The following is a 14313-nucleotide window of genomic DNA, read 5'->3' as shown; positions in this document are numbered from 1 at the left end:
TTTCGCGCTTCTTGATTGCAGCTGTGTTAAAGCTTACTTTTCTTTTGCAATCTGCGTATGAATCCTGAAAAGTCAGGAGGAAGACACGTTAGTTATTAGAGTCTCATATGTTAATCAATAAGATCCATCTCACGTTGCAGTACTTGTTTTCAATAATTTACTTCCTCTGAATTTTGTAATCACCTTAGAATGTGAACAGTGTTTTCCCCATCCATGTTCAAATTGGAAAAAGAAAATCTACAATAGTCATAATATGGACACTGATCAGTTTCTCTAGTCCATAACTGGGCTGAAAGAGTGACAAAGTTGCTGTGGAAAATAAAGTATTAAGTGAGAACCACGTTCCTTAGCGTAGCTACAGTGTTTGTCTTTCTCATCTTAATAAGAGTAACTCAAATGAGATCAATGTCGTCATTTACTTATCATAACATGTAATGTTGAGATGAGCTCAAAATTTTATGAATGTTCTCTAAGATGTCTTGTGACCTCAGAAAGTGTTACTGCAGTGTGCTCGCAAATGAATCTATTGCTTCGTATTTAGCAAAATTTCAGGTCTTCTCATGACCAACTTAGCAGCAGACGACATTCCAGGATGACACAAAAAGCCTCACTGGCAAGTGAAAATTCTTCCCACCCTCCCCTTTGTTCTATGGGGCTATGGGGATACTCTTTGGAGCAGGGGAAGCTAAGGCGCAATCCTCCTGCAGTGCGAGGACTAGGCACTAAAATAAAATTTGTTGATAAAATCGTACTTCAACACTAGAGCGATGCACAATGCTATTAAGGAAACTACATACAATTGGCATTAGCGACGTTACATAATAACACATTCTAGTTTTCAATTTAATTCGACAAGAGATGACCGATCATGGTTCTTATGTTTCAGTTGGCCCAAGCCGCCTTAAAAACAAATGACACAATCTAGCAAGTAATCCATATTCATCTGGCATTTCGCAACTAAATAATTACGAAACGATAAGACCTCAATATTCCCCACAGTTAACAGCAGTCTCACGTAAATGTATCCTTTGTGTTTCTCGGTTCCAATTGGCACTAGCCGCTTTGGGAATAACCACATAAGCCATAAAATTATTCATATCAGCAACGGGTCTAACCGTCTACGTGTGATTACACAACACTCAAATAGTAAAAGTTTAATCGGAGTGTAGCCGCTTTAGAAGACTAACTTGAATTTTCTACTGAATCTGAAGTAACTACTTAAATTGCGAACTACCTACAATATAAAGTAAGATAAATTTATTGTACCGGCGTAACGACAAGCGCCGACGTCCGCAGTTCGTGGTCGTGCGGTAGCGTTCTCGCTTCCCGCGCCCGGGTTCCCGGGTTCGATTGCCGGCGGGGTCAGGGATTTTCTCTGCCTCGTGATGACTGGATGTTGTGTGATGTCCTTAGGTTAGTTAGGTTTACTTAGTTCTAAGTTCTAGGAGACTGATGACCATAGATGTTAAGGCCCATAGTGCTCCGAGCCATTTGAACAATTTTTTGAACAAGCGCGGACACGAAGATCAAGAACAAGAGTAGAGAGGGCTGAGAGACGATGTCAGCCAATAGCACGTTGACTAGGACGTCACCACGACTGGAGCGGCATCTACACGAGGAGAATAAAAGTGACACGCCGCCTAGCCGCGACCGCACTGGAATAGCCGCACTAGTAGGCGAGCAGTGATATCAACGACCGCAGTGACTCATGAATTTGTGAGGTTAGTTTGCATGAATATTGTATATTTCGAAGGACATTGATTATTTTCATGTCGCCAATTGCTTGTGAGACCATCATTTAGAAACGAAAGTTTAGTATTGTCAATTCGATTACTGTAATAAACTCATTAATATGGACTAATGACAAGGAATCGGACTAGAATTTAGTAATTGTAAAGTATGTGAAACAGTAACAACAGCAAAGCAAACGGGTTTTGAAATGACGTTGTACAAATACGAAAGCAAATCCTAATGGTATATACCTGGAGTCACCAGCCTAACTAGGCTATGCAGTATCAAGTTTTATGGCAAAAGGGAAATATACTTCACCAAGGAAACTAACCTCCCTTGGTACCATAACTAATCTCTGCTGACACAATAATTCTAAATATTATACACTAACTTGTTCTGGCAAACATACAACAGCTATATAATGAACAAATGCAGTAAGGCACATGAATCTACTAACAAAGTGTGACTGGCAGTAGCATGAACTGTTGCCATTTGAATTATCACGGAAAAGTTCATGACTGAAACAGTACTGAATATTAAGGGCTTCAGAAAACTGACATGAATTTACTTCATACACATGGGAAATACAGTTATTATTTATAAGAAAAGTTTTGGTATAGAATAGATGATTGTACTGATTGCCACACTTGCTCATAAGGAGCCTTTACTTCCATTTACCACACAATTTAAGTAACTTATGGGTACCTTAAACTGGTATGGTTTGATGAACCATAATCAATTTAAATAGTAATATGCAACATTAAGAAAAAGCTAATACATTTAGTAACAACTATAAGTATATTGAACTATGCAAAATTATGTTCAACAATTAATATAGTTTCTCACTGGACTCAAGGTCGAACTAGCTTTGTTAATCACTACCCAACTTGGAAAACTACTTTAAAAAAACATACAGAAAAAAACACAAGTTTTCAGACCTGTTCAAAGTGAAATGATACTGCTGCCTTTTATAACTTTTCCTTACAGACAGCTGTAAGCATTCATATTTTCGTCATTGATTATTTTAATGGCAGCTTCTTATTTAATGAAAAGCTTTCCTTTAAATCATTTACTACTGTACAGAAAGCTAACCGAACTTCAAAATCCATAGAAGTTAACGAAATTGCAAAATGTTTCACTGACAACATTGTCGGTTTAATAAAAACAGGACATTCGGAATTAATTCACTTGGAAAGGACACTGTCCAGGAATGTGACTGGTAATAATTACAGGTGTGTAGGCATAAGTTAGAAATTCCACAAGAAGTTGTTATTCAGTGCATTACACCTGGTCCATTGGGTGTACATATTTAGATAACAGTCCTGCCGAAGGTGGTGGCGCTAATGGAAAATTATAGTGACTATATAACTGGCGGTAAAGCAGCCATGGTTCTTGATGTTAGCCACGCTCTGATGTAACACTTCATGGCGTTGTAAATTTAACCAAACAGGGCTATTATAACCACGGTCGATAGACCACTTTACTTTCCATCCTAGGCTAATTTACATGCTTGCATGCTCTTTTTGCCGCAACTTATATATACGAATTAAGCACAATAGCTGACCAGGGCTGCCGCTGACCATTCAGTCTTACAGTCAGAACTGGAATTTCCACTCGCCACAAAGGAATCAAGCGCCTTGCGCGCCAAGTCCATCTTTTCCAGTACAGTCAAACTACTTCCATACCTGTAGGGCTTTACTACAGCTTTCTTTTTTAAGGAACAGTAAAATATTCAGAGTTTTTCAAATTATTGCATTCACAGAGCATTAGATGTAAAATCAGAGGTACAGTTACAGTATAATTTCTTAAAACGCCAAAATAATTAACATAATTATGAAATATTTACACAACCAAAGATCTTGACCATGCAAATACACTAGTGTATAATGTCAGCATAGAACTTATACGGAAGATACATAAATCTGTCGATTACTGGTGTTATAAGTTATCTTTATGATTCGTCAACATACGTCTCCATTGTAACCTTGCTTCACTTACACTGAGTTGACAAAAGTACGGAAACACCAAAACAGAACATATCACCATGCGTAATACGTTGTAGTAAACCGGTTAGCGCTCAAAACACCTCTTCGAGGCGTCTCGGAGTGGATAAATTCAGGTCCTGTACGATTTCAAAGAGAATCTTATACCATTCTTTCACCAAATAGTGGCAAGTTTAGATAGCAATAATGGACAGCAACAACGCTCAAAGGCTCAATAATATTGAGATCTGTTGACTGTGGGGGCGTAGGTGAGATGGACTATTCAACCACGTGCTCAGAAGTCAGTCCTGCACAACGCAAGCTATGTGAACACATTTCTCGTCTTCGAAGACAGCCTCACCTTTAAAGAACAAACAGATGGACCTTTTCAGTCAAAATCACATGATCCTTCGCACTATACTCATCCGGCAATAACGACAAGCGCCGGCACGACGATGAAGAACGGAAGAGCAGAGAGGGTTATGAGACGACGTCAGCCAATAGCACGCTGACTAGGACGACACAAAGACAGGAGCGGCATCTACACAAGGAGAATGTAAGCACCGCGCCCCGTCCAGCCGTGGAATACGAGTGAAATTACAATGAAATGAATAGCCCTAGCTGCAAATATAAGTCAACAGAGACAGTTGAAAACATGTGTCCCGACTTACATGGCAAACGCTTTATCCGTCTGCGCCACCGAGGACACAGAGGATACTGCGACTGCAGGGACTTACCTCTGGCGCACCTCCCGTGAAACGCACATTCCCAACTTATTGTCCCGCACTATATTCATACTGCCCCTGCACATTATACTCATTACCCGCGGCTTTTTGACGATTCCCGTAAGAGTTGGGAACTGTTTTTTGCATCCGCACAGAAGAAGAAGGCCGGTCGAGGTGGCCGAGCGGTTGTAGGTGCTACAGTCTGGAAGCGCGCGACCGCTACGGTCGCAGATTCGAATCCTGCCTCGGGCATGGATTTGTGTGATGTCCTTAGGTTAGTTAGGTTTAAGTAGTTCCAAGTTCCAGGGAACTGATGACCTCAGTAGTTGAGTCCCACAGTGCTCAGAAGAAGGTCAAATGGGCGCTGAGCGTTATATATATATATATATATATATATATATATATATATATATATATATATATATATATATATATATGTGTGTGTGTGTGTGTGTGTGTGTGTGTGGAATACGAGCGTTCATACAAAAACTGCAGCAGTGACTTAATGAACTGTATTGTTTTGCTTGAACTGAAACTGTATACAGGGTGTTACAAAAACGTACGGCCAAACTTTCAGGAAACATTCCTCACACACAAATAAAGAAAAGATGTTACTTGGACATGTGTCCGGAAACGCTTGATTTCCATATTAGAGCTCATTTTAGTGTCGTCAGTATGTACTGTACTTCCTCGATTCACCGCCAGTTGGCCCAATTGACGGAAGGTATTGTTGACTTCGGTGCTTGTGTTGACATGCGACTCATTGCTCTACAGTACTAGCGTCAAGCACATCAGTAGGCAGCATCAACAGGGGTTAGTGTTCATCACGAATGTGGTTTTGCAATCAGTGCAATGTTTACAAATGCGGAGTTGGCAGATGCCCATTTGATGTACGGATTTGCACAGGGCAATAGCCGTGGAACGGTACGTTTGTATCGAGACAGATTTCCAGAACGAAGGTGTCCCGACAGGAAGACGTTCGAAGCAATTGATCGGCGTCTTAGGGAGCACGGAACATTCCAGCCTATGACTCGCGACTGGGGAAGACCTAGAATGACGAGGACACCTGCAATGGACGAGGCAATCTTCGTGCAGTTGACGATAACCCTAATGTCAGCGTCAGACAAGTTGCTGCTGTACAGGGTAACGTTGACCACGTCACTGTATGGAGAGTGCTACGGGTGAACCAGTTGTTTCCGTACCATGTACACCGTGTGCAGGCACTATCAGCAGCTGATTGGCCTCCACGCGTACACTTCTGCGAATGGTTCATCCAACAATGTGGCAATCCTCATTTCAGTGCAAATGCTCTCTTTAAGGATGAGGCTTCATTCCAACGTGATCAAATTGTAAATTTTCACAATCAACATGTGTGGGCTGACGAGAATCCGCACGCAATTGTGTAATCACGTCATCAACACAGATATTCTGTGAACGTTTCGGCAGGCATTGTTGGTGATGTCTTGATTGGGCCCCAAGTGCTTCCACCTACGCTCAATGGAGCACGTTACCATGATTTCATACGGGATACTCTACCTGTGCTGCTAGAACATGTGCCTTTACAAGTACGACACAACATGTGGTTCATGCACGATGAAGCTCCTGCATATTTCAGTCGAAGTGTTCGTACGCTTCTCAACAACAGATTCGGTGACCGATGGATAGGTAGAGGCGGACCAATTCCATGGCCTCCAGGCTCTCCTGACCTCAACCCTCTTGACTTTTGCGTGTTTGAAGTCACGCTGGTACGTTCTGTTGCTGTGTGTTTCCATTCCATGATTAATGTGATTTGAAGAGAAGTAATAAAATGAGCTCTAGCTAATGGAAAGTAAGCGTTTCCGCACACATGTCCACATAAAATATTTTCTTTCTTTGTGTGTGAGGAATTTTTCCTGAAAGTTTGGCCGTACCTTTTTGTAACACCCTGTATACCGAAGGACATTGATTAGTAGCATATCGCCATTTGCTTGCGACACACCTTTGTGAATGCGCAAAGTTTTGTCAGTTTAACTTACTGTAATAAACTACATTAATACGAGAATGAGATTTTCACTCTGCAGAGGAGAGTGCGCTGATATGCACTTCCTGGCAGATAAAAACTGTGTGCCGGACCGAGTCTCGAACTCGGGACCTTTGCCTTTCGCGGGCAAGTGCTCTACCAACTGAGCTACCCAAGCACGACTCACGCCCCGTCCCCACAGCTTTACTTCCACCAGTACCTCGCCTCCTACCTTCCAAACTTTGCAGAAGCTCTCCTGCTTGGGTAGCTCAGTTGGTAGAGCACTTGCCCGCGAAAGGCAAAGGTCCCGAGTTCGAGTCTCGGTCCGGCAGACAGTTTTCACCTGCCAGGAAGTTTCATATCAGCGCACACTCCGCTTCAGAGTGAAAATCTCATTCTGGAAACATCCCCCAGGGTGTGGCTGAGCCATGTCTCCGCAATATCCTTTCTTTCAGGAGTGTTAGTTCTGCAAGGTTCGCAAGGTTCTGCAAGGTTGCCCACGAAAGGCAAAGGTCCCGAGTTCGAGTCTCGGTCCGGCACACAGTTTTAATCTGCCAGGAAGTTACATTAATACGATTTGCTTGAATTGTAGCGATCCGAGAAAACTGCTTCTTAGCCACCCTCTATTAGATGAGTGGACGGGATATTACATATACGACGTTGCACAGTGTCCATCGGGCCAATGGAATACGATACGGTGGCGGAGTCATTACTGAACTTCCGCCAAGTACCCTCACTTGGGACGTAAGCTCGGTCAGAAATTCGAAACAGTGTGAAACAACGCTGATCCGAGAAAATTATTTTCCTTAATTGGTCCAACAAGGAGGTTTCATGGCTTTGGTAACAAGGTTTGCTGCTAAGGGCGTTCGCATCACTGACGAGTGATATTCCATCTCGCCTACAAAGTTTCTAAAATTGTTGGATTGTTTTGAGGGAAGAGACGAAACAGCGAAGTCATCGGTCTCATCAGGTTGGGGAAGGACGGGGAAGGGAGTCGACCGTTCCCTTTCAAAGGAACCATCCCGGAATTTGCCTGGAGCGATTTAGGGAAATCACGGAAAACCTAAATCAGGATGGCCGGACGCGGGACAGAGTTTCTACTTATGGAGTTCCCTTCTTGTCGTTTTGTTGCTGACAGGGTCAGCGAATGCGTCATTTAGTTCTGAAGTGACTACTGCAGCTGTCTTTCTCTTTAATTTTCTTCACAGTGCTCTTCATGACAGTGCGTCACGATCACTTAATACACAATTTCGTCCGCGTTGAGACTTAGCGGAAGAAGTTTTACCTATCACGAGTTATACATTTACGATGCGGTGCCTCTTGAAACACCAAACGCTTAGGCTCCCTTGGTCGCGGAAGCAACCACCATACGAACATCAACAATTTTCCCACGTCAGAATTCAATAAGGCCCTACAAAATGCACCCACAATTACACAGAACACTGTTGTGACAACGGCAGACACCTGCAACGTACTGAGGACACTACACAGGTGCCATTCATGGCATAATACAAAAGCGCAACCAGCAGGCTTGGCTAGTGTCTGCATTTATTTTCAAGCACGCATTTCACGCAGTATTTCCTCGTTTCTGTCCAGTCCCTGTATAACAGACGTTGCGTCGAGCTAAATGGAGAAAAGGATAAACGTCGCAAGTTGAGTGGCTGCCCTTGCGCTTTCCCAGACACTCCGCTTCCACCGCCCGCTTCGCACCTTTTAAGAGACCACGTAAATGCGATGGGAGGGCAGCGTGCGCCGAATAACTGCGGGCGCGGCGCCGGCAGCAGTCGTCCCCTCCTATCACGGCGGCACTCCGAGGGGAGTGGCCGCATTATTTGTATTCAGGGACAGTTTTCTTAAACACAATTTAGAGCAACGAGTGCGGCTCTGCGAGGCGCGGCGCTGCGGGGCTGGCGGTGTGAGTTACATGTAAACGAGACGGCGCCGCCGCCGCCGGACCGAGGCGCGCCTCGCGCTGACGTGCCGCGGCTGACAATGCCGGCAGTCAGCGCCCGTCCGGCCCGGCCCGCTGCTGACGCACCGTGTGAACGGCGCCGCCGCCACGCCGTCTCTCGCAGCCGCGCGGCGGAACATGTGGCTGAGAAGCTGTGCGACGTAGCGTGTGGGGTGAAGGAAGAACTAACGGAGTGTTCAGTAACGTTGCTGTCACCATTTACGAGTTTAAAACATTTTCAGACTTCTTACTGCGTCAGTTCAGGGTAAAACTTCGAGCTTTAGATCTACATCTACATCTACATTTATACTCCGCAAGCCGCCCAACGGTGTGTGGCGGAGGGCACTTTACCTGCCACTGTCATTACCTCCCTTTCCTGTTCCAGTCGCGTATGGCTCGCGGGAAGAACGACTGCCGGAAAGCCTCTGTGCGTGCTCTAATCTCTCTAATTATACGTTCGTGATCTCCTCGAGAGGTATAAGTAGGGGGAAGCAATATATTCGATACCTCATCTAGAAACGCACCCTCTCGAAACCTGGACAGCAAGCTACACCGCGATGCAGAGCGCCTGTCTTGCAGAGTCTGCCACTTGAGTTTGCTAAACATTTCCGTAACGCTATCGCGCTTACCAAATAACCCTGTGACGAAACGCGCCGCTCTTCTTTGGATCTCCTCTATCTCCTCTGTCAACACGACCTGGTACAGGTCCCACACTGATGAGTAATACTCAAGTATAGGTCGTACGAGTGTTTTGTAAGCCACCTCCTTTGTCGATCTACTACATTTTCTAAGGACTCTCGCAATGAATCTCAACCTGGCACCCACTTTACCAACAATTAATGTTATATGATCATTCCACTTCAGATCGTTCCGCACGCATACTCCCAGATATTTTACAGAATTATCTGCTACCAGTGTTTGTTCCGCTATCATATAATAATTCAATAAAGGATCCTTCTTTCTATGTATTCGCAATACATTACATTTGTCTATGTTAAGGGTCAGTGGCCACTCCCTGCACCAAGTGCCTATCCGCTGCAGATCTTCCTGCATTTCGCTGCAATTTTCTAATGATGCAACTTCTCTGTATACTACAGCCAACATCACACAAAGACCGTGTAACACCGTGTCCAGCTTAGAAAATAACCTTAGTTCAGCGAAGAAGTGAGTCCACAATTTTGAACAGGCATCCATTTTCCAGCAGATGAGGACGTCCCAGGGAGCTAGCGTATTGCGGTGATGCTGATAGCTATGCTAAACCCATCACGAGATCATGAACCCCAGTGTGTTGATCAGGAGCAACTTACTGTCTACACTACATCTGCGGTGGTCTTGTACTCGTATAGTCCAAAGACGGATACTGACTGGTTGGTAATTACGTCATACTGTCACAGAGGGTGACAGTTTCTGCGGTGATGGCGCCACCATACCCACCGTAGCGCAACTATTGTGACGAATTTCTCCGCCTCTCTCTGCATCGAGAGCTAGCTTCCATGAAGCGCTAAGACTGTATCCGCTGTCCCGGTTGAAGTTGTTCTTGCGTGCTCTTACTTCTACGGTCTCTTTAATTAAAGAATCCAGGTATACAGGAGCCTGAGGTAAAACAATATTTTGTGTTTGTTTGTGAGCCTGTGCTCAGCAACTGTAGATTTCTACAGGTTTTGAATTTTAATGTGTCGGTATAATGTTACGTCCTGCAGTCGAGGACAATGTCGACGGACTGACTGATGTAATTGCTTCCACACTCACAAAAAACATCTTCTGACACCGAGACGGCTCTTAACAGGGAGTAGCATCTCCTTTCTTAGGAGATCAGAAAATAGGTCTTATACCTCGTCTTCTCAGAACTCTACCTATTTTTCTGGATGTAGAGCCGCAGGAAGGAACGAATACAATCGGTGGCTGCAGAGAAGATAAAGGAGACGCTACGCCCTGTCAAGAACAGACTTGACCTCAAGACCGCTTAGCTTTTATAACATCTCTTGTGAATAAGGAAGCAGTTACATCTGTCTGTCCAATCGCAACGTACCCTACCTCTGGGCACAAGGTCAGCGTAATATTAAAAATCGAAAACTGGAGAAATCTGCAGTTGCTAAGCGTTGCCTCACAAGAAAACTCAAAATAATATTTGACCAAGCAAAAGCTTTATGAGAGGCTCCTATTTACTTGGATTCAATAACTAAAGAGGCTGCAGAGGCAAGAATGTGCGGGAAGAACAGAGACAGTGGATATAATCTTAGCGGTGCATGGAAGTGATCGCTCTGTGGAGAGAAGAGGTAGAGATATACGTCGCAATGTTTACTCTTCGATGGGACGTTGACGCCACCAGCGCAGACATTGACATCTGCGATAACATTACGTAAGTACCGAACAATCAGCAGTCGTCTATGGGCTATATAAGGCCACCACAGCAGCAGTTTGGACAGCCATTTGCTCCTGACGATGACGGTGGAGGTAATCTTCGAAAGCTCGATGTTTCTCCCTGAACTGACGCGGTAGAACGTCCGAGAATATTGTATACAAGACTGCTGAGGCGAAAGACTTTTCTTTTCAACATCCAGTCAGTCACGAAATTAAAAACCGTAGTGAAAATCTGGTGAACCTTTATTGAGATATGCTGAACAGTGTCTCTAGTACGCCCTACTATCGCGTCACGTCATACTTTTCAATTCTGTGCGCACAGTGAGCACCTAAAAACCACTAGAAAATGGTGTCTACCGTCAAGTGTGAAGTCCTGCTGAGGGCATTCCCTTCATTTCGCGCAGATCACACAACGTAACAGTCATGCGATTCTTTCTTCGAGCAATTTTCGACTGCAAGGAGAAGATGCAATGAAGAGGCTCATATAGCGTTTTCGATAGGAAGTATTTGGTCACCCATCAAACAGTCCGGACTTGGCTCAGTTTGATTTACATCTCCTGTCTCACGTGAACTGCTACCTACATTTCGGCATTTCGGCACAGACAAAGAGGTACAAACCAGCACGGTTAAGGAGGATATTGTAAATTTGTACCACGCTAAGGACAAAAAGTCTAATTCGGCGCGTCGACTACATAGAGAAGTAGTTGGAAGGTGCGGCTAAATGTTGTAAACTAAACGTTTTTGATTTTTGCTGTACTTTCCATTTAACAACCCGTCCTGATGTGGAAAGGGTCCATCCGGATGCCACGAAGAGCACAGGGTGCAGCCAGCTGCAGGTGGTGGCACATGTCGGCACTAATGACGTGTGTCGCTTTGGATCTGAGGAAATTCTCTCTGGATTCCAGCGGCTATCTGATTTGGTGAAGGCTGACGGTCTTGCTTACGAGATTAAGGCAGAGCTCACCATCTGCAGCATCGTTGACAGAACCGACTGCGGACCTTCGGTGCAGAGCCGGGTGAGGGTCTGAATCAGAGGCTCAGACGGTTTTGCGACCGTGTTTGCTGCAGATTCCTTGACTTGCGCCATAGGGTGGTGGGGTTTCGGGGTCCGCTGAATAGGTCAGGGGTTCACTACACTCAGCTGGCGGCTAGACGGGTAGCAGAGGCTGTGTGGCGTGGACTGGGCGGTTTTCTAGGTTAGAAGGCCTCGGGAAAGTACGGGGTGGGCTGCAATCTCAAAGGGTGCATGGCAAATACAGGACGTGCTTGGATCAAGGAACAGTCGGAATTGTAGTTGTAAATTGTTGTAGTCGTGCTGGGAAAGTCCCTGAACTTCAAGCGCTAACAGCATGAAATAAGTTCTGCAGAAATTTTTACGAAGTCTCAGAGGGTGTTCAGGAAAGATAGATTAGGCAGAATTGGTGGTGGAGTGTTTTGTGTCTGTCAGTAGTGGTTTATCTAGTAGTGAAGTCGAAGTAGATACTCCGTGCGAACTGGTATGGGTGGAGGTTATACTTAACAACCGAACTAAATTAATAATTGGCTCCTTCTACCGACCCCCAGACTCCGATGATATAGTTGCTGAACAGTTCAGAGAAAATTTGAGTTTCGTAACAAATAAATACCCCACTCATACGGTTATAGTTGGTGGGGATTTCAACCTTCCCTCGATATGTTGGCAAAAATACTTGTTCAAAACCAGTGGTAGGCAGAAAACATCTTCCGAGATTGTCCTAAATGCTTTCTCCGAAAATTATTTCGAGCAGTTAGTCCACGAAACCACGCGAATTGTAAATGGTTGCGAAAACACAGTTGACCTCTTAGCCACAAACAATCCAGAGCTGATAGAGAGCATCATGACTGATACAGGGAATAGTGATCACAAGGTCGTTGTAGCTAGGATCAGTACCGTTTCTTCCAAATCAACCAGATCCAAACGCAAAATAGTTTTATTTAAAAAAGCATATAAAGTTTCACTAGAAGTCTTTCTAAGTGACAATCTCCATTCCTTCCGAACTGACTATGCAAATGTAGGCGAGTAGACGAGATGTGGCTCAAATTCAAAGATATAGTAGCAACAGCAAATGAAAGATTCATACCTCGTAAATTGGTAAAAGATGGAACTAATCCCCCATGGTACACAAAACAGGTCCGAACGCTGTTGCAGAGGCAACGGAAAAAGAATGCGAAGTTCAGAAGAACGCGAAGTCCCGAAGATTGTCTAAAATTTACAGACGCTTGAAATTTGGCACGGACTTAAATGCGAGATGCCTTTAATACGTTCCACAACGAAACATTGTCTCGAAATTTGGTAGAAAATCCGAAGAAATTCTGGTCGTATGTAAAGTGCACAAGCGGCAAGACGCAGTCAATACCTTCGCTGTGCAGTGCCGATGGTACTGTTACCGACGACTGTGCCGCTAAAGCGGAGTTATTGAACGCAGTTTTCCGAAATTCCTTCACCAGGGAAGACGAATGGAATATTCCAGAATTTGGAACACGAACAGCTGCTAGCATGAATTTCATAGAAGTAGATACCGTAGAGGTTGCGAAGCAACTCAAATCGCTTGATTCGGGCAAGTCTTCTGGTCCAGATTATATACCGATTAGGATCCTTTCAGAATACGCTCATACAATAGCTCCATACTTAGCACTCATATACAACCGCTCGCTCACCGATAGATCTGTACCTACAGATTGGAAAATTGCGCAGGTCGCACCAGTGTTTAAGAAGGGTAGTAGGAGTAATCCATCGAGCTACAGACCTATATCATTGGCGTCGGTTTGCAGTAGGGTTTTGGAGCATATACTGTATTCAAACATTATGAATCACCTCGAAGGGAAAGATCTATTGATATGTAATCGGCATGGTTTCAGAAAACATCTTTCTTGTGCAACGCAGCTAGGTCTTTATTCGCACGAAGTAATGGCCGCTATCGACAGGGAATCTCAGGGTGATTCTCCATTTCTGGATTTCCGGAAAGCTTTTGACACCGTCCCTCACAAGCGACTTCTAATCAAGCTGTGGACCAATGGGGTATCGTCTCAGTTGCGTGACTGGATTCGTGATTTCCTGTCAGGAAGGTCGCAGTTGGTAGTAATAGACGGCAAATCATGGAGTAAAACTGAAGTGATTTCAGGTGTTCCCCAGAGAAGCGTTCTGGGACGTCTGCTGTTCCTAATCTATATAAATGACCTAGGTGACAATCTGAGCAGTTCTCTTAGGTTGTTCGCAGATGATGCTGTAATTTGCGGTCTAGTAAGGTCATCCGAAAACCAGTATCAGTTGCAAAGCGATTTAGAAAAGATTGCTATATGGTGTGGCAGGTGGCAGTTGACGCTAAATAACCAAAAGTGAGAAGTGATCCTCATGAGTTCCAAAAGAAATCCGTTGGAATTCGATTACTCGATAAATAGCACAATTCTCAACGCTATCAATTTAACTAAGTACCATAGATAATATTGTGGGGAAGGCGAGCCAAAGGTTGCGTTTCATTGGCAGGACACTTAGAAGATGCAACAAGTCCACTAAAGAGACAGCTTACACTACACTCGTTCGTCCTC

General features: G+C 44.4%; 1 non-coding gene across 1 annotated transcript; it reads left to right on the top strand.

Moving 5' to 3' along the window:
* Nucleotides 1-6694: 6694 nt before the first annotated feature.
* Nucleotides 6695-6769, top strand: Trnas-cga (transfer RNA serine (anticodon CGA)). Its single transcript has one exon. It is a non-coding gene; the product is annotated as a tRNA-Ser (tRNA).
* The last annotated feature ends 7544 nt before the right edge of the window (nucleotides 6770-14313 follow it).

The sequence above is a fragment of the Schistocerca serialis genome, chromosome 1 (assembly GCF_023864345.2).
Source record: "Schistocerca serialis cubense isolate TAMUIC-IGC-003099 chromosome 1, iqSchSeri2.2, whole genome shotgun sequence".
NCBI lineage: Eukaryota > Metazoa > Arthropoda > Insecta > Orthoptera > Acrididae > Schistocerca > Schistocerca serialis.
This window is presented reverse-complemented; position numbering and strand designations above follow the sequence as displayed.